The sequence below is a fragment of the Siniperca chuatsi genome, linkage group LG7 (genome assembly GCF_020085105.1).
Source record: "Siniperca chuatsi isolate FFG_IHB_CAS linkage group LG7, ASM2008510v1, whole genome shotgun sequence".
Classification (NCBI taxonomy): Eukaryota; Metazoa; Chordata; class Actinopteri; order Centrarchiformes; family Sinipercidae; genus Siniperca; species Siniperca chuatsi.
In genome coordinates this window covers 26,303,179-26,322,812 of record NC_058048.1, presented here as the reverse complement: position 1 = coordinate 26,322,812, position 19,634 = coordinate 26,303,179, and the positions used below count along the sequence as shown (strand labels likewise).

At 38.7% G+C, this 19,634-nt stretch overlaps 1 long non-coding RNA gene across 2 annotated transcripts in view; it reads right to left on the bottom strand.

Moving 5' to 3' along the window:
- The window catches only part of LOC122879353, a 123,307-nt gene extending 105,752 nt beyond the window's left edge, over positions 1 to 17,555 (bottom strand). The window contains exon 1 of one of the 2 annotated variants that reach the window (XR_006378687.1): positions 16,518 to 17,555. This is a non-coding gene — a long non-coding RNA (uncharacterized LOC122879353). The remainder of the gene's footprint in view (positions 1 to 16,517) is intronic. The other variant, XR_006378686.1, reaches the window with a different exon arrangement.
- Positions 17,556 to 19,634: the final 2,079 nt, after the last annotated feature.

Sequence of the window (19,634 nt, the reverse complement as noted above, 5' to 3'; positions counted from 1 at the left end):
AAAATAATGTTTCAAAGAGCAACTTTTCCCTTTTGTTTAAATATAAGAGGGGTGTGCCATATCATATCGTTCACAATAATACCGGTATAATTATTAATATGATTAAAAAAATCATATCGTGATAATGGCAACATTCCGACTTGTTGACGTAATGATGTGGTACTGTTATGAACAGCAACAACAAGCATGCCATCCGTGATCGCTTAACTAGTGGACAATCTCTCCTCGCTCTACTGACATTCGCACACACAGATTAAAGTAGTTTGTGAGTAAACACTACAATAAGGAGAATAATTAAGTAGAATTAAAATGGTGACACATTAACGCAAAGACGCTGTACAGATGATGTCCAAGTCTAGGAGATGCGCATGTGTCTGTAAACTTTACTCACCTGTCAAACTGTAATGATGCATGTTTAAAAACTGCAGATAGTTTTGGCTTTTCTCTGCCCTATGGACATAATTCAGGGTGAAGTTGAAAGCAGGCATCTTTTTATTCCATCACTTCTACCCAGAGTCAGCCGACTGGTAAATATGCCACTTAAATTCATTAGACATGGGCTCATAAAGAGAGTAATTATTTGGAGTCCTGTGCCTCCATCCGGTTAGCGTAAGAGTCAATTAGGGTGAACAACTGAATGTTAACTGGCTCATTAGATGGCGGGAAACAAAGCAAATGTCACATTTCCATAGGAGTGCTGCAGCTTTGAATGGCGGAGAGTTAGCAGGCCAGCAGAAAGTAGTTAAGACAGTCCATACAGAGAATTTAATAACATAACTGGACTAAACACTTTGCACCAACATCACCACATCAACAACTGACATTTCAGTTGTTTCCAAATTGAGAACTCACACAGTACTTAAATATTTGTTTCCTGTATTGAGTATGAATTGCACACATTCGTTTTCATATATTTAAGAATTATATCAAATCAAAGCATTCTTCCAGTGAAAAACTCTTTTAATAATCTTTACCTTAGCAACAAAGAGTCAATTTGTGGTTATCAAAATGCAGATCACATACAGCATTTAACTTAGAATTCAACACAAGCAGTGAAGCAGTTCATCATTAAATGCTGTTCTGATGAGCGCGACAAAATCTAAAATTTGTTTGTCCATATACTGACACAGTTTAACAAAATTAGCAAGAAAATAAATGTTAAAATGAGAAACAAAGACTTGGTTTAGTCTCTTAAAAGAGATCAATCCATATCTATACAGTACATATAGATATCTACAGTATATATATACACGTGCACATATACTGTATAACAAAATGACTTCAACAGCTGGATAAATTCTTGAAATAAAAAGTCGTAATCCACACTGATAATTTGAGTGTAGCTCAGTTCACATCAAAACAGTGAGGTCTTATTGAGTCGTCTTTGTCCTTGAATATGAAGTTTGAGTTTTTGTTTTTCAAATCATTCTGACTATCACTGCCATTGTGTTCTTTTTTTTGTGTATTCCAAAAATCGGGGCTGGAGCCGCATATCTAGGTCCCAGACATCTGTGTGATAAGAACTACCTAAAATTACAGAAACTATCTTTGGGAAAAATGTATTTGACGTGTACTTTGAGTTTTTAGTTTGGCCCATGTCCCATCCGCTAACATGGTGGGGGCGGGGTTAATGACCTACACTGCAGTCAGCCACCAGGGGGCGATCGAGATGTTTTGGCTTCACTTTTAGGGAGCTGTCAATGTCAACCATCTATTGCAACTAATAATTATTTTCATTACCGAAATATCTATCCAACATTTGTTTAGCTTAATTGATTATTAATTAAATCTAAAAAATATGGAAAAAAGCCCTCCTCTCATCACTTACTTTGTTCAACCAACAGTACATTTGCTTTCTGTTGACCGACTATAAATCAAATAATTATTTCAGCACTAGAGACCTGACAATGCTGTGGTCACGCAGTATCATGTCACATTTATGGAAAACTTCAAGTTTATCTCAGTCTCGGCATTACTAGCAGCATTGGAAAAGTGGCTCTGACATCGCCCACCTGGTATCATGGTGTATTTCTTGAGGTTTGTCTGCACATGTGAAAAATGTCTAAAATTATAGATACATACATACAAAGTGTATACTACATTGCTTAATTATTTCCTGTAATATTCTGCCTGGAGAATGGCACTTTTCGAGCCCCTGGAGAAAATATGGCAAGGTTGCTATGGCAGTGGACAGTAATAAAAAGATTTATTTTCTTTTTCATACACACCGCATACAATTAGCTGTAAAGCAAGTAATATCTGCTGCCCTGTGTTTATGGTGGATTTTGAATTGAGAGGTCAAAATGAGGACTCAAAATGAGATGTCAACTCATTCTTCAGCAGATAGAAAAGGACTCCATGATCTGGGTATAACATAGCATCACTATTATACACAAGAGTGTAAAAATGGAACACACATTAATATGAAAATATTATGTGAAACACAAAATCTAGATCCCTTTCACAGAAATTTTAAGCCGTCTTTCACACTGATTATCCTGCTGGTCAAACAGGCTGTGGATTTCCACAGTGCTTTTAAGCGGACACTATGCTACAAATGACTAAGCCCTGAATTTGAAAATAAAAAGAAGAGACAATTATAGGCATTGATTGTTATTGGTCTTTACAGTAATAGAGAGAGGACACAGACCTTCAGATCAGATTATTTTATAACATATATAAATTTACAAGTGAAGAGAACAAAAGCAACAACACTGTAGAAACTCGTTTATATCCTTTTGTCTGGATGAATTCTGGTGGTTTGTGACTTGTGTAGATTGTTATCTGTAGCAAGGATAGATACAGCTCAACAAATCACCCAACATCACACACAGTCACATGCACAGCCACACAAGGGGATGGATGATACAGAGCCTGGCAGATGTAACAAGCAGACTTTTGGGGTGGCGATAAAACACGAGGAATAAGAAGAATCACTCTGGACAACAGAGAAACCGCATTTCCTTTCAGAGTGGCAAAGGAAGTGATACTCCAGTATCTCGACCACAGAGCTGGCTGCTGCTACAGCTCTGATATAAGAGCAATAGCCTGCAACACAAGACATCTTCCAAAACAACAAAAAAGCAAATTCACACTGAAATATAGGAATGAAAATAAATTATCTCCAAATAAAAAACACACACACACACATGCATCTAGACTCAAACAAATGTTGTTGATTTTCTTTTCCAGGTCACAAATAAGAGAAGGCTAGAGAAAATGTGAGGTAAGCGCAGGAGAAATATTATTCAATTTTTATTCTCATCCATCAGCGTATATCCTCATGACTCTACTAAAAGTGTTTTCCTATTGGCAAATGTGGCAGCGCTTCGGTAATAAATCATGAGCAAAAGCTGTGGCCCCAAACTCAGCTGACATACTTCTCAACAATTGGATTTCTCTCACTGTGCATATGTTATTATGGCACCAGCACCATGAAGAACAGCAGTTCAGCCACCATTAGTGTGCTGGTTAGTGCCAATACAACAAAAGGTGCAATGTCCAATTGTCCTATTTTTCATCATTTAATTGCCATGAGGTCAAGCGAGAGTCACTATGAACTCAGGTTTAAAGACACTAATATTTTAATTTTGCAGTTTAAGTGTTTACTGTAGTGATAAAAATAATGTTTTCACATCAACAATGAAATACGTGATTCATTCAAAATATCCATTAATAAAGGATGGATATATTTCTTTCCCCACAGGCAAAATGTAAAGTTATGCAAATTAAACCATGCAACTACAGTGGGCACATATTGCATATATTCAAGACTTATCTTCCTTTCCAAATACAGCTAATAAAACTTTAAGCATAACAATTGGACCTGCAAGCAAGGTTAAACATTTGCAGCTGTGCCCTCTGCCTGCGCTATTTCCATCTCTGTCCAGCAAATGGTGAGAAGTGTTCAGTGAGAGGAGGCTGAAAAAAAAAATGCAGATTAGTCACCAGAAATTGGATTTGTGCTTGCCAGAAAAGCATCCTGAAAACATGTGATGAGCTTCACACAGCCGGAAACGAAGAGACTCAGAGGGTCAAAGAAGGGAGTGGGAGTGGAGGTGGGTGTGAACAACAGCTACTGTAAGAGTTTTGAAAGGATGGCAAATGATCCACGGGGTGAAATGGAGAGTGCAGGCCTCGTCACAGTCAGCAATTCACAAACATAACAGCCCTTATAAGGGAAGGTTCTCTTTTCCTTAATTTAGTTGTTTTGTTTATACATTCTGTTTGCAGGATGATGCCCATTAACAGTTTTTCAAGATGCATACAGTGAAAGGCTTTTTATTTGTGGGGGATTTCCTCTGATGAAAAATGACCCAAAAATTCTTAATTGTGATTCCCTTTTGCCTTTCCTTCCTACTTACATCTTGGCCATGTTTAAGAGTGCCAACAAAGCCTGTTAAGTTGTTAGTCTTTCTGTCAGTATAGTACTTGTGTGCGCTAGCAGATGGGGAGGAAGGAAAAAAAAAAAAAAGTATCAGAGCATGACAATATAATGAGTCTACTAATCATAGCATTCAGCCAAGCAGACAGTAAAGCCAGTGTCAACAGTTACAATACTGGCTCTGGCAAAGAGAGACAAAAACTTTCACATGGACAGTCCTCATGTAGGAATCAACAGGATCAGGCTGCAACAGCCACTGAATACAGACACACTGACATCGTAACACTGGTCAAGCCAATACTGAATGATGGTAGGAGAATAGTGCTGTAATAATGCATTATATTACACATAATGTATACTATTTCATGTTTGTTGCCATTTGGGTTCAATATCGTCAAGTATCAAATCATCTTATCAAATCTGAATCCTTTTTGAAACCCCTTAAAGCAATTCACGCTTCACTTTCAGCAATAAAAACATTATGAATAATCTAATATTTAAGAACTAAGTCAAGGTTCACCAGATACATTACATATTTTCTAATTAGTTAAATAACTACCTTTATGTTTTGCTTGTTCTGTTTGCTCATTAAACAGGAGAGTTAAAATCTTTGACCTAATAATATTTTTGATTATAAGTACCTAAACATTATGCATGTTATTTTTTTTTGCAGACGCATAGCGGCGACATACAGCAGGTTCCTTTCCAGTTAAGATGGCGGCGAAGCTAATGAAAACAGGAATTTATTCATCTCCTATGATGTCTACCTGCAGTGGATCATAACATCAGGTATGAAATGAACCTGCAGATGCTCCGGTTCAAGTTGAGAAGAAATGTTTCTATAGACATCAGTTTTTGAGCCACGACAAAGGCCAAAATGTGGCCTACAACAGGTAAGCCTTGTTTTTAGCCTAGCAGTTATTGATCGCTTGCGGCCCCTACAAGCCCTTTAGGAGGAGTGAGGAGTCAGCAGTCTGTATAAAACAGAGCAGTCAAAAGCCAATCGCTATAAAAGATCAATTTCCAGCCATGCTGGATTCAATTTACACTTCCCTAGCATATTTAGTTTTCGTTAACGGGCTCATCAAGGCAAGGAGGAAAGAAGAGGGAGAGCCAATGACAAGTCATAGAGGAAGCGGTAACGTTGGTGCCAGTGCAACTGGAACTTATGTTAGCTACCATATTGCAAACTTAAGATTACTGCTCACATTTAAGAAGTTGGAACAAGTGAATGTTTTGATGACAAATGACTTCTTATGAAAACAATTGCAGATTAATTTTTCATCGATCAACTAAATGATTAATCAATCAAATATTACAGCTCCAGTTTGGACTGATGTAACATTCTTTATCCCACGCTATAACAACAGAATCTATAGCAGAATGGAGCTGCAACACTATTTTGTACATCAAATAAAAACATTAAAGCTATTCAAGAACTGCCTTCAATTTATCATAGGACATATTACAGGTAACAAATCTAAAAATGTAATACTGTATGTAATGCATGTTTTAATAGTGCAATAATGTAAAACATTATTATTCAACAAAATTCATATATATATAAAAAAACCAAAAACACATGATTTTAAACATACTGCCATTACTATAACTTTAGATGCTTAAAAGGCATTTGAAAGGGTAGGGTGGCCCTTTCTCATCACCTCCTTAAACTATTTTGGCTTTGGCCGCTACTTCATCAACTGGATTAAGATTCTATATAAAGGCACCCTCAGCATCTATAAATCACCAATGGACAAATACTTAGATCATTCAACCTAAACAGAGGTACTAGACAAAGATGCCCTATCACCATTACTTCTTGCATTTTTCATAGAACCACTAGTCTCAGCCATAAGACAGTGTGACAGCATTTCAGGCATTAAAGGTCCCATATCATGCTCATTTTCAGGTTACCTTTTTTATTTTGGATGTCTACGAGAAAATGTTTACATGCTGTAACGTTCAAAAAACACATTATTTTTCTCATACGGTCTATTGCTGCAGTGCCTCTTTTAAGCCTCTGAGTGAAACACTCCGTTTCAGTGCCTGCCACTTTAAGCCTCCCTTCTGAAAAGCCCAGTCTGCTCTGATTGGTCAGCTCCCACAGGCCTAAATAGGCACTGCCAAACCAACTTCCGCATGACCTCTGCTGGTGTTTTTGCAGCCAGGGAATCACTGCAGATAACACTTAGCTGCATTTCTACCATAAATATCAGCACAATAACCGCTTCTAAACCAAAAACCTGCACCAGCACATATTTGAGCGGGAATCCCGAAATAGTGGACAAATGAACAATATTCCATGGCAATCAGATTACAGGTTTCCCTGACATTTTCCTCAGGTAAATACAGCTACTGTATTTCTATGTCTCTGTCATAAAATGTTAGGTTAGTATTTATGCATAAACTCTCTTAACCGTAGACTCTGTTTTACGTTTGTCTTTACAGGTACATTTGTCAGAAGTGACCTACAGAGCCCAGTGAAGTAGAAAGCATTGTTAAGAGATACAGCGGTAACATGTAAAAAGACACATAATAAATATTATCAAAGTAATAGTATAGTGATGACTGTAGCCATTGAGACTATAACCACACAACTCAAGCCATTAAATACCTCGGAATCCTTGTTCCAACAAACCCAAATGATACAGTATATTCAAACTCAATTGTACCCCATTACTACATAGCATCGAAGAAGACTTGGATGGACGGAATAAACTCCCACTCTCTTTAAATGGCCGCATTTCCACCGCCAAAATGAAAATTCTTCTGAATTTGAGGAACTCAAAAACTCAACGAATTCAAAACAAGGTCTAACAGAGTATACATCACCACTCACAAAATGTACCATATGGACTTCACAGACAGCAACACCTGCACACACTGTCCCACTGCAATAGACAACCACTTCCATGCATTCTGGCAGTTTGTTACGACCCCAAGGTCATATAACATTTTCTATGTATACATGTATGTGCTTTAATCTCCTGTGCATGTGTGTGGATCTCTCTCTCTCTACTGTGATGGGCTGCGGGTGAGCTTGGCTGACTGACTGAGTGAATGATTGACTGACTGTGTGTGTGTGTAGGTTGTTCCAGGGAGCTGATTGGTTCCAGCCTCCAAGCTTGCAGTTTAAAAAAGGGCCTGCTTCCCCTAGCTCCTGGGGGTTCTCCTCTCTCAACTTCCAGCCAGAGTGCCAGCCAAAATGTTTCTGTGTGAAATGTATTTTAAATAAAACTTTAAATGCCTGCAAATTTGTTGTTGCGGATAGTTCTTAGGAGTTTGGAAGAGAGAATCGAATTCCTCATGTTGCGCCAGGGTTTCCCCTAAGCCAGGGCGTAACACAGTTTTGGTCGGAGGTCATGTGAAAGCTGTCCAAGATCTTTAACCTCAGTATCCCCCTCTCCCCCTCCATCTCTCTTTTAGGCGATTTCTCATCACTTACAATCCTAAAACATCTCTAAACTTTCATCTTAATTGCATTAACTGTGGCCAAGAAAACCATATTACTCAACTGGAAAGACAGAACAAAATTATCAATAAACCTGGCTCAGTCTTTTAACAGACCAAGCAAATCTAGAAAAGCTCAAATCAACCCTAAAAGGACAATCAGATCTCACTCCATAACACCTGGTCTCCTTTCCCACAGTTCCTCTTTACACCGCCTCACTCACTCAGGTCTTCCCGTCCCCAGTATGACAACTCCAAATAACAAATAACCGACAATATGCTTGTTCAACACCTTTTTGTTTGTTGAGGTTTTGTAAATACCTCTGTTATTCACCTGTGGTAAAGAATAATTAAAAGAAAAAACACATTTTTGCTATTTTAAAATACCAGTTTGTCCAAAAACTGTCTGTGCTCATAATGGCAGCTATTTTTCAATTTAAACTCAATATTCAAAAAATGTTTTTATAAAAGACCTTCATTTCTAATCACACTTTACCATTATGAAGTTATGCATGGTTAGGGGGTTCAACATAAGATTTCAGCACCAAGGACAGCTCTTTAAGTATCCAAACACTGCACCAGCACACTGTAATCTGCTTTCAACCAGGAACATGCTGTAGATTTAGGAATAGCAAATGTATGTGTGATTACCACCGCTACTGAGAAATGGTTTATGTCAAGAGATTTGTGTGATTAACATTCACATTTACACTCTATTTAGCCGCAATATAATCACCTTGAATATCAAGGGTGCACTTCATGATGTTGGAATTTTGGCACAGCATATAGGACTCACTTATTTCCTCTCCAGATTCATCGCTCATTTCCCAAGACGCTTGTCAGAGCTTATACAATTCTTTGTGACCCTCAGCTGTCAATGTACTGCGTAACTACACTTCCTACTACACAACCCCAGGAACGGTGGCTTATAAAATTAGACTGGATAAGGATTTTAATATATTTCAAATCTTTTTTCTGGTGGTGCTTTGATTTTTCCACACAGGTTGTGTTCTCCACTAAATGTAATTTATATATGAGCTGCTTATGTGTGTTTTATATTTGTTGTGTTTTGTCAAATCAGTAAGAAGACACTTCTGTGGAAGTTAGAGAAAGAATTTATTTAAGTTCTTGTGATTCAGTCAACAACTCAATAAGCTGAAATATTACACAGATATGAATGAAAAAATATAGAATAAGTAGATGTTATATAAATAAAAAAATATATATATATATATAAATTAATGCTGTCTAGTCACCGATCGCAAAAACAGATGACAGATATTACAATTGCAATATGATTCAAGATTAGTGGGAATGATCATTTTGCATCACAATTTTCATTTTCACTGAAAATCATAATCATGTGACATTTGTTGGGGTCCGTACCAAAGGGTTTTCTTACATCTGGAGAACAAGATTTGTAGGCATCTCTCTGCAGCACTACAGTAGTTCATTATAATGCTGTTTTGTCACACATTTGACCTTTATCAAAAAATTGCAGCTTCTGTGATTTGGATATTGCACTTGGCCATATTGCAATTTTGATAATATTTGAATTAATTGTGCAGCCCAATCAATTTACACTTCCCTGGCATATTTAGTTTTTAGTCACAAGCTCATCAAGGCGAAGAAGAAAGGAGAGGGAGAGACGGTAACGAGTCAGAGAGGAAGAGGTGACAAGTCAGAATTTTTAAAAAAGAACAAGCTGAGAGATTTCTGATCATGAGCAATGTAATTATAATGACTTAATATTAGATATGATTACAAATCAGAGTATTATGGGGTTAATTTCAGTTTCAAGGACTTTAAGCACTTTGTTAAAAAAGGGGCTATTTCCAAGGTATTCCAGTACTTTATTTTTCTAATACTGCTATAAGCTGCAATAATACAACAACGATCGGTATCGGCCGTGTATCGGTCAATATGGCTCATAGATGATCGGCAATCCATATCGGCAGCAAAAAACGTGATCGGGGCATCCCTGGTAACTTATGTTATTCAGTACAAATGACAAAAAAAATGCATTCAGTTTGGTATAACATTGAAATTAAGGTCTACTCTGTGTAACCTCTGTACACCCAAACAAAAGAAACAAAAGTATATTCATGGGCCAATGAGTCTGAAAAGGCAAAAGACATTGAAATTCCATACCATATGCCATACACTACCAATAGCTCATACAGTTTTTGGGATTAGTGGCCAGTGAAATTAAACTGGATGGTGCTATGCTCCACCATCCACTATATGAGAAAGAGCAACGAGTGATGACAAGGAGTATTTACTGTCTGTATGTGTAGGCCATCTATTTCAGTACAGCTTATTATTGCCTGCTGTAATGAAGGCAAAGACTAAGTTAAATATATATGTTTACTTCTGACGGTTGTAGCACAACCATTGTAATTAACTAAACAATGGGAGTTATTTATGGAGGGGCTTATGCTGGCAGAGAAAGGTCAAAAATACAGTGCTTGACAGTTTCAGCTTTAACACTTAACTAGCTGTTTGGGGGTTGGTGCTATCTGTAAATGTGTGATCCTTTTTTAAGTGATGCTGAGAATGACATCACTTGGATCCTGCCTCATATCTACAGAAAGCTGTTTGATTAGAGGAATGATAAGCAAGATATCATCTGCTGTGTTACAGATTAACCTTCTTCATTCAGGAGAGACTACTTTCCAGTATATTTTGTAATCCACTTCAGACGCATTCTCTTTCATCTCTCAGATGCCCTATAGGCCAAGAAAGTCTGCACACGGAGAACCTCAAGTCGAACTGAAATCAAAGCTAAAATAAAAACAGGAGGGCTGTACTGCCTTTTCCCATGAACATCTCTGAGGACAGAATAGGAGCGATGGCAGCCTGTTTGTGCCTCCGACAATTCTATGATGTTTACAATAACAGTGTCTTACATACAACAAAACATTGTCACAGAGTAGTTCTGTTGCAGAGAGACATTGAATTATATAATTTTACAAGGCTCAACACACAGAGATACTGTATCATTAACAATGTAGAAGTGAAATGCAACTGATATTCTATTCACAAAACAGTTTTAAGAAATTTGAAAATTCCTTTTGTTTTTTTTTTCATAATATACTAGAAAACAACAGAAATGTGTCCTATTTTTTGAACCAGTTTAGTATCACACAGTGTAAGATTCAAGATTTATGATTAAAATAGAAGTGCCTGATGATGTTTGTGTAGTCAAGTTTGTGTTCTCAGAACTTGGTAAGTCTTGTGAAGTCTTGTTAAAATCTCACTGGAATATCCGGTATGATTTTCAACCATGAGTTTCAAAATATTATGGATCACAGTTGGATAATTTTCTACTTTGGAATCATCCGAGTTAAAGGAAAACTGATGAAAACACAATGTTGAGAACTGAATTTTTGTATGGTGTGGTATATCAGGTTTTAAGCTACTACATCACAGATCCTTGGACTCCAGTTGAAACTGCAGCCTGACGTTCTTGGACAGGTTTCTATTGACTGTTTCCAATGTAGATTCAAAATGAGGTGTGATAGTACCTTTGCCATCAGGGCTCCTAGGCCTCAGAATAACCTGCCTGCAGCTGAATAAATCTCAATTTATTCACTTCTTTCAACTCATTTTAACAGACCTGCTTTCATGTGACATCCTTTCATGTTTGTTTTTTATTCCTTGTGAAGTGCTTTGTGGTTATATTTTGAAAAATACCAAAAACAAATTATTTTTAAAAAATTTTCTGTTGTCATTGTTGTTTTGTTGTTCTACGCCCTTTAACGGGCTTCGCTCCTGGTTTACCTCATCAAGGCTCCGCCTCTGCACCATGAGACAGATCTTTGCACTCACAGTCCAATCAGGAGGTAACAACACACTATAAAGCACCAGCGCACCCGCCGTTCATCTCCCTTTTTCACTCAGCCACCTTAGCGAACGGATCTACACTCGCAATCTCCAGCCACCCTCCAGTGTCGTTGAGTAATGTCTTCGACCACCAGCAAGCTTGGAGCTGTCTGCTTTTCACCGCAATGTTGGTGATGATCAAAGGCAAAGAAGGCGTCCAAGCAGCTGGCCTCCCACCAACACCCCTAGCAGCCCCCACCTCGACAGCAGCAGCAGCTTCAGCGTCGCCACCAGGGAGCACCCCCGTGACCGGACGCCGTTGCTGCCAGCCACCCCAGGCCCTCTCAGCCTCTCCTCCCGTCCAGTCGTGAGTTTGGGAGAGGCAGGCCAAGAGTTTTGTTGTTAATAAAGGGCGTCGCCTACATCTTACATCTCCCCTAAAGAGTTGAGCTCCTGTAATGCACCTAACACTGAAACAAAAGCTTTATCAGATGTAAAACTCATCTTACCGTGAGAGGTGCCCCACCTGGGAGGGGCTAGTTTTCTCTCTCCCACTCTCAGGTGAGGCGAATGAGGGGAAGGCGGTGCCCAATGCCCGCTCTTCATTGGTCTCCACTTCACAGGCTTCATCTTCCACCTCACGTCCCTCGGCTGTCTCACTGGCGAAGTAAACGCTGCGGTGACTCTCTGCGCTCGCAGCTCAGTTGCTCTTTGCTGTTGTTGTTGTTGTTGTTGTTATTGTTGACCTTGTTGGTGGTGGTGGTAGTGTTATGGTGGTCATCATTGTTGTTGTTATTATTGTTGTTATACTATAATTGTTACTATTGCTGTTGGTCAATCAACATCGTCGTCGTCGTTGTGAGCCTAAGAGTCAAGAATTTCTACTTTTAACTTGTCACCATTTCCTACACTTGACTTTAAACAAATAAATGGCCAATTTTTTTTCTTTCCACTCCTATGAGAAAAGTAAGTACAGCATTTAACTCTGTTCTAGCTAGAGGTAAGATACAGCAATTGGAACAGACTCTGTGCACCACAACATGAGTGAATAATGGTCTTAATCTTCACAAACTGCCTCATTAGTATCATCAACCACAGAGGGAGAGCAGGACCAAAGCAGCTCCCTGAGGCACGCCAAAAACACTGCCTACATTGCCCACATGAAAAGCTTAAACATACTGCAAAAGAAAACAAAAGTCTAACTGGTGAACAGTATATCAAAGAAAGCCCTAATAGTAAATCCTGTCCTGCATTCCTCAATAATTCATTACCTTTCCTAATTAATTCAGGAACAGCTTGGAAAATATGATTTCCATGTTTATATAGCATTATGGAGGTGACTTTCTTCACATTTAAGTTACTATTCATAATGACGAACTACTATAATGGGCACATTATGGAAACTGAAGCAAAACATACAACAGAGAACACCCTCAGGGTAATATATTTTCCATCCTTTTACTGCAGAATAAGCTGTCTGTTTTCTCATTGTTGACTTTGCACTCTAAACTGGAGATGCAGTCTGAGGTGTCGCACATACTATTCAGGATGCGTGAAAGAGGCCTGCAGAGCTTGCAAAGCAGGTAGCACCAGCTCCTCACAGGCAGAAGAAACAAATAGAATTATTTATAGGTGTAAAATATTTATTTGGGATCGGTCTGTGCCCCATTGCTAAAATATAACATAGGTGAAAACCCAGAGTGGGCTGGAACATTGAAAGATTAATCTCTCCTCATTTCACTGCTATAATAACAACCTATTTGATTGTTTTGGCACCATAAAACCACAAGAAATTAAAATGAAGGTGTGTGTAAATAAGTGAGTAGTAGCTGTCCTTATAGGATACAGTTACTAGCATTAAGTTACCAAGAACATCTTAAAATCATAGTGAACCCCACTGCTTGACAACTTTGGAAAAAAAACTAACTTAAAATTAGAAATGATCAGATATTAAGTAAGTAAGAAATGCAAACAGCTACATTTACTAGATTTGGTTTGGGTGACATGGTAACAAGATTAATGAACTACAATGTGCGAGACAAAAGGGAAATGAGGATTGACCTTGTTATTCAAATATCGCTGTGTAGCAATACAGAGTAAACACTCTCCTTTCCAGGTTCCAGAGGAGATAAAACAAGAGTTTAATGGGAGCTGCTAAAAACAAGACAAATTTAAAAAGTCATCGTACTAGTGGGACATCTGTATCTGCACATTGAAGACTGGAAGTCTAGTCCTTCACACCGTCAGTGAATGTGACAGTGAAAATGTGTAGTTCATTTTAAAACTCAGAACAGCCAGTTGCAACAAACTCTTTTAAGTCCTTCTGCAAATGGGAATTACCGAAGTGAGAAATTTATCACTTTGTCAGTGACACTGTTAAAATCACCCCCTCACAGGAAAAAGGTTTCCTATCAAGAGTGTCATCACCCACTCGTCCACTCACGTCATATACATGATCCGCTGCCCATGTGGCCTTGCTTGTATTGGTAAAACTAACAAAAAAAAATGAAAACAAAGAATAAGCGAACACAAGAGTGCAATCCGCCGACAGGACAGATATTATCCAGTTTATTGAGATGAAACGTGACGTGGCTCCTTCCGCTTTTGTGGAAGTGAACAAGTTTCAATGCCGCCTAGGGGTGGCGATCATGACCTGTTATTAAAAAGAAGGGAGCCATTCTGGATATTTACGATATTCACGATGAACCTCTACTTAATGTAATGTTCTAACTTTTTTCTGATTTGATTATTTTTCTAAAAAGCTCAGTCACATGGAATGCTGTATTTATTAGACAAATACCTACCTGGAGCTGGGTATTAACAAACTATCATAAATTTGTCTTCTCTGTCCTGCAAAGCTTTTTTTCATATCCATCCATATTTCAGGTTTGTTGAATAACATATTCATTGATGAGGTCTATGGGTCCCCCTGAACTATTTTATCCCTAGCCTCTAGAATGTTTCTTTTACTATTTAGATTTTATGGATGTTATTGTATAAATTCACTGATGAATTGGCAATTATGCTATTTATTTATGGGATTGTACATCATAAATAATGCTGCCTATATACCTGATGAAGGTCGGACAGGCCAAAATGTAATCAAATAAATATTATAGCAGGTATGGAGACAGTGTGTGGGAGTACTTCTCATTGTTTTCAAGTTGCACCTTCCTCCGACGTACCTGTCACACATTCAGGTGTGCAGAGATTTTTTTTCAAAAATATTTTGGAGGAAAATTGCTCTTGAACAAATTAGCAATGGTTATTTATGGTTATCAAGAAGGGCACTGGACAATTCAGTGTGCTGACCTCCGTGTCAAAGCAATGGCTGCTGTCAATCATGTGATCTCAAAGATCAGATTTTTACGAAAGCTTTACACATTGAACATCCTTTTAAGTATTTTACTATTTGTATCTATTTAAAAAATGTGTGTGTGTGCATTGTGTATCTGTCACAATGGAAGCCCAGTTGTTGCCAAAACTGGTTTAAAGCATCCAAAAAGCAATGTGAGTAAAATCAGATTTTTGCGCGTCCAGTGTGTTGTAATGTGATTAAAAAAATGCTTTCAAATGGCAAATGTAACCAGAACCAATATTAAACCACGGGCTGGAAATCCTCCACTCACACAAATGCTTTAATTCGTGCAGCTCTGTCTTCTACAATTATAGACTTGTTTTAACACACACACACACACACACACACACACACACCTGCCTACATGAAAACAAATCACCAAGGTAGCAATAAGAAGTTAAAATGTGGCAGTTTTTAGTTCAAGACAAAAACAGTCCTAATAATAGCAATCCATGTCACACCCACTTTAGTACAACATTTCAGACAGCCAACTCATATCAAACAGATTTATTATGTGAATACAGAGTATGGCAGAGTTGGTATTTGACATCAGGGTTCTTCTGACATTGTCATTCTCAGCAAACAAAGCTCAGCACAGAGGCGACTGAGAAGTGACGATCACAAACTAAACCCTCATAACCAGATTAAAAACCCAGCAGGATTTACTAAGCTATGTGTTGGAAAGCAGCACCAACCGCTATGACTCAGTAAAGCACCTCGGACCATTCCAGAAAATGTACTATCCAATGAATTGAGATGCAGAAATCTAAACCAGGCAATGCAGCTGCTATACAGCAGCAGGTTATGGCACGTCAGCCATGCAGCACATGGTTACACACATTAAAAGAATCTCTTCTTTAAAAAGCAGATGACTATCAGCAGGCTACATCTTAAGATTGCCAATGAGTGCTGCTGAGTTAAGCAGCAGCAGAACAGAAGCTCAGCAGTGTAGATGTAATTATGTTGTGAAGAATAAAAAAGGTAAGCTGTCACATAAACTAAGTGCTTTGAGCTGAAATGTTTCTTTAAATCGGTAGCTAAATATATAGTGAGCAGAAAATGTGGATGTGATTCCCAGTCCTGCCTGTGACAAAGCCAGGTTGAGTTTTCGATAAAGCCAATTTATTACAGGGAATGAAGATAGTGATGTGGACGTTACATCACAACACACCTGTCTACAGTGAGCTATAGAACATCCCCAAAGGCAGAGGCAGCAAGCCATAACATCATTACACAAACATGACCGTCCATATTCCACCACTACACAAACGAACCGCATGGAAACACTGTACTGCACAATGCCCAACAACTACCAAAAGCTCAGCCACTGCAAGAAGGTCATTTACAATGCAAACAGGTAGCTAGCAAGAGGTAGAAACATGCCAGCAGCAAAAGCAGAAATTAGCTGCTAACAGGTACCAAGACATGCTCAAAACAGCACAAAAACACCAACAGGAACTCACAACATGTGTATTAGCGCAAGCAGCAAACTCTTACCTTGTTGAAGTGAAGTAAAGAGCCTCTGTGCCCCAGCAGACAGTGAAACCTCTGGGAGGAGTTGTGTGGCCCCAAACTGCGAACACCAGTCATGTTCAACTCCACAGCAGACAGCCCGACAGGAGTGGCGGAAGGGTGCAGTCTTTCTCATTTCCTCCACAAATCCTTCTCAAAGCTAAATGGCCGGCCTGTAGGCATCCAGCTTGTTTATGAGCAGCTACAGTAGCTACAAGCATCCTGTAACTTAGAAAAGTTACAGCAGAGTTAGCAGAGTTAGCAGTGCAGCAAGCCGGAGTAAACAGACGGCGCTGCGGAGGTGCGTTGGATGTGCTGCGTGTAGCAGGCCGATGTCAGGTGCAGCTGTAAACAGCCTTTCATTAGGCTTTGTTCAGTGTAACGATATGCGTTCAACAATAACCTTGCATTTTCATAGCTAGTTAAAATAGTTTGTGTTTAATTCCTTCAAGACAACGATGATAAAATATGAAAAAATTAACCATCATCATCATCATCTCAATAATACAGGGTTACAAGGTGCTTTGCAGGGGTACATCACGATTAGTTCATTTCGACTCTACAAACTGTAACAATGAGACAAATAAAATCAGATGAAAATACAAAAATTAAATTAAATACAGTTCAATAAATTAGACTGAATATCCAATAATTCTATACAAAGCAGATACGATTTTTTTTAGAACTGGAGGGAAACAAAAATGAGGGCAAACATGATTTTTGCATTAACACAGAATGATAGACTATTTTCTTCCAGGCCGTGGATAAGACAGCCAGGAAGAAAACTGTTCTAAAACACTGTGTACAGGGTGAAAACAACTAAAGAAAACACATAAACACTCACAGGGATCTTTTTAAAAGATATGTCATCCAACACATCACAGGAAATCGGCCCTTATTGATAGAGAAGTTGGTCAGACTGGAGGACATTGCAATATAATAACCTTTGCCTTCACTGGAAATAATGAGCAGGTTCTCCTTTGTAGGACAGCACCACGTGTAAGCCATTAAGTAACCCTTCTAGTGTTTTTATCCAGCCAGGTTTGTCAATTTGTTAAGATGACCTTTTTCTGTATTGACTGTAGCCATTATTTTGCTGTTTCCAGTCCATTCTGCTTGCCTTGTGGCCACTACAATCATTAAAATAAATGCAACAATGACAGCTCTTTATTGCAATTTTTTTCACAGCGACAATGAGTCTGGTTCATTTGTATTAATAATGAAAAATTGCCAGGGGCACAGGCTGTATAATGATGATGTCAATTGTATGTCAGTGTGTTTTTCAGGATCCACATTTTAAAATTAAGCAGTTGATTAATTCCTACTGCCACAAGAAATAGGAAATATATTGTTTTCTCTGTAATCAGAAATGATCTGTAAAGATTTCCAACACATCACAAGAGTGTGGGCATCACAAATATTCCAGCTCTTTATTTTAGTTCCTAACTGCTTTCAATGCGGAGGGAAAACCAACTGCTACACCATGCATATTTTTACGCTGGACAAATTGTAGTGCCAAATGTGCCCTATAAAAAATCTGTGTCATAAAAATACAGTCAAGTCATCTAATATTAATATAACCTGTTCATACATATGCAGTACATGTAGTATGATAAATACATTTCCAAATGTGTGAACCCCCGTCCTGGCAGTGCGTTACCTTGCAATGCCCCCACCCCACTCCAGCTGTGTGCTCCCTGGGGCCGTCTGCATCCGGTCTCCTTGGACTCTAAACTATCATTAACAGGCAGAGTAAGCCATAACCTCTCCCAAACCCCTTGTTTCTTTCTCTCCATGGTTTCACATAAACATAAGCCTCCTATGCCGGCCTGGCATTCTTGAAATGTCAGAAGAATAGTCCCAAGGCTTTCCAGCTTGTAAATTAAGCCAGACATGCAAAACTGAACCTCTAATGAAGTACATTAACCTGGAGCACTGAGCATCCATTCACAGCATTGTGTTGTTTGCTTACGAGCCACCATGGGGAAAAAAGAGAGTGAGGGGAGGAAAAAAGCAGGAAGATACACTTGACAAGCATTTTATTGAGGAAAAGAATCTGCAATGACTTGGTGGCTTGAATACATTGCAGTATCTTCTTTAAGGATAGAAAAGATGAAACGCTTTGTCCAACAACACTGATACCACTGACAGAAGAAGAGGAAAGAGGAGAAAAAACAGAACTCTCTCTGGACCACATTTGTCTGGCCGACGCAGCCGATGTGCCCGCAGACTGCTGCGTCAAAATGAGCTATTGTGGGTCCAGCTTTTTGAAAAGGCTTTAAAAATGCATTCATTCAGTGTTGCTGACTTTCTGTGGAACTCGCACTGGCATTTAGGTTTGGACTAACACTGCGGTCTGTCAGCTCTGGATTTGGCCAGCAAAAAAATCTCTTCTGTTTGTGTCACAGGGTTTATTAAAAGTGCATTAAGTGAGATTTTAACTGCCTCATGCACAAAAATTGCCATAATATCTGCAAGGGTCTGCATTGTTTGATAGCGATGCTGATCAATACCAATGACTCAACGAATACTTTGCCAAGTGCTGACATTTCTGGCTTTCTGTATTTCCCCTCCATCTCCTTCCATTTACAACTGCTCGAAGATGAGGATTGGAGCCACACATTTTGTTCCCATGCCAAGCAACAAATTACAAAGGACCTCTTAAGTTATAGAGGTGGTAGAAAAAACTGATTCACATGAGTATAGCGATTCTTACCTTCTATGATTCTGAATAAATTTACAATTGCCAAAAAATGATTTTTTAATAATGTTAGTTAATAACAGAACAAAAAAGGCGTAACTCAACCGTGAGGACACGGTGCAGCACATTTTGGATTTAATAACTTAGTAATTAGCTTTGCAAGACAAAGGTGAGGTATTTTGTGCATTCTTCGTACCCCGTTACCGACAGACGTGGAGCAGAGAACTGGATGATCAACGCACATTGCAGCACTTTACAAAACGTCAACCAACTCTGGTGGGGCAAAGAAAAAAACTCAGCCCACAGTCTGTTGCATTTCAAAAGCCCTGCGCCCGTACAGCGTTTTGGATAACAATGGCGTTTCCCGGTACTAGTGTTGCAGCAGAGAGGTAGTTCTCCAC